The sequence below is a fragment of the Myotis davidii genome, unplaced genomic scaffold (assembly GCF_000327345.1).
Source record: "Myotis davidii unplaced genomic scaffold, ASM32734v1 scaffold562, whole genome shotgun sequence".
Classification (NCBI taxonomy): Eukaryota; Metazoa; Chordata; class Mammalia; order Chiroptera; family Vespertilionidae; genus Myotis; species Myotis davidii.
In genome coordinates this window covers 2,646,007-2,647,442 of record NW_006293953.1, presented here as the reverse complement: position 1 = coordinate 2,647,442, position 1,436 = coordinate 2,646,007, and the positions used below count along the sequence as shown (strand labels likewise).

The 1,436-nt window shown below is 43.2% G+C and overlaps 1 protein-coding gene across 1 annotated transcript in view; it reads left to right on the top strand.

The window, feature by feature from the left end:
* The window catches only part of NOL4L (nucleolar protein 4-like), a 117,101-nt gene that overhangs the window by 45,967 nt on the left and 69,698 nt on the right, over positions 1 to 1,436 (top strand). The gene's annotated exons all lie outside the window — the stretch shown is intronic.

The window sequence follows — 1,436 nt, the reverse complement described above, 5'->3', positions numbered from 1 at the left end:
AGAGTGAAAGCAGGGTCAAGTGACTAAATGACTAAGTGAGATGGGTCCCAGCAGGTGGCTCCAGGACTTCAAGCTTGGTCCCAGCAAAAGACATCCAACGCGGGACCGGGACTGGGGAGAAGTGACAGGCTGTCTCTTAACCATGCTTCCCGTCTTCCTTCATTTATTCCTGTGCCATTTTCATCTGCCCTGTGTGCCACCCACAGGGCCACCTCAGATGCAGAGCTGCGCGGTGTCCATTGGCTGGATTGTCCGTGGCAGCAGCCTTTGAAGAAGGCAGCTCAGCCAGAGATTTTAAGAGTTACCGAATATTCCTGCCCTTCAACCCATGAATTCCATTTCTTGGAATTTGTTTTAAAAAGAAAATGATTGCCCTGACTGGTTTGGCTCAGTGGATAGAGCGTCGGCCTGTGGACTCAAGGGTCGCAGGTTTGATTCCGGTCAAGGGCATGTATCTTGGTTACGGGCACAGATCCAGTGGGGGATGTGCAGGAGGCAGCTGATCGATGTCTCTCTCTCATCGATGTTTCTCACTCTCTATCCCTCTCCCTTCCTCTCTGTAAAAAATCAATAAAATATATTAAAAAAAAAATAATAATAATAAATAAATAAATAAAAAGAAAATGATCAGAAATTTGGAACAGTACCCACACACAAATATGTTTCCTGCAATGTTGTTTATAATCGCCAGCAACAGGAAACAACATAAATAGTCATTCATAAGGGAATAACTCAATGAAACTATGGTAAAATAGTACACAGCTATAAAAATTACATTTGTAAAGCAAAACAAGATTTTTATTTATTTTTGTTATTCCTCACCCAAGGATATTTTTCCATTGATTTTTAGGGAGAGTGGGAGAGAGAGGGAAAGACAGAGAGACTCATCGATGTGAGAGAAACACATCAATTGGTTGCCTTCTGCACACACCCCAACCAGGGCCTGGGCTGGGGAGGAGCCTGCCACCAAGGTATGTGCCCTTGACTGGAATCAAACCCATTGGTCCGCAGCTGACACTCTCTCCACTGTGCCAAACTCGACAGGGCCAAAACAAGATTTTTGATCGTGAAGGAAATGCTTATGACAAAATGTTAAACAAAAAAAAAATTTTTTTAAAGCAAACTACAATTTTCTGTGTGCATTCTGGTATCAAGGACATAAAGAAGAGAAATCATGGGGCGGGGGGCGGGGGGGAATAAACAGAAGCATATGCCAAGCTGCTTCATGCAATTATGGGGTTTTTTTTCTTTTTTTTCTTTACATCTTTCCACACTTTGCAAATGCTCTACAAAAAGAACACACATTACTTTGATCTTTAGGACAACAAAGCAATAAATGGGAGGAACAATGTTCCATGTGATAAAGGAGGAACCAGAATTTTGGGGGTGGAGGCCCAGAGCTGTGAGCCATATGGTACCTGACAGTGCTTTTGGGG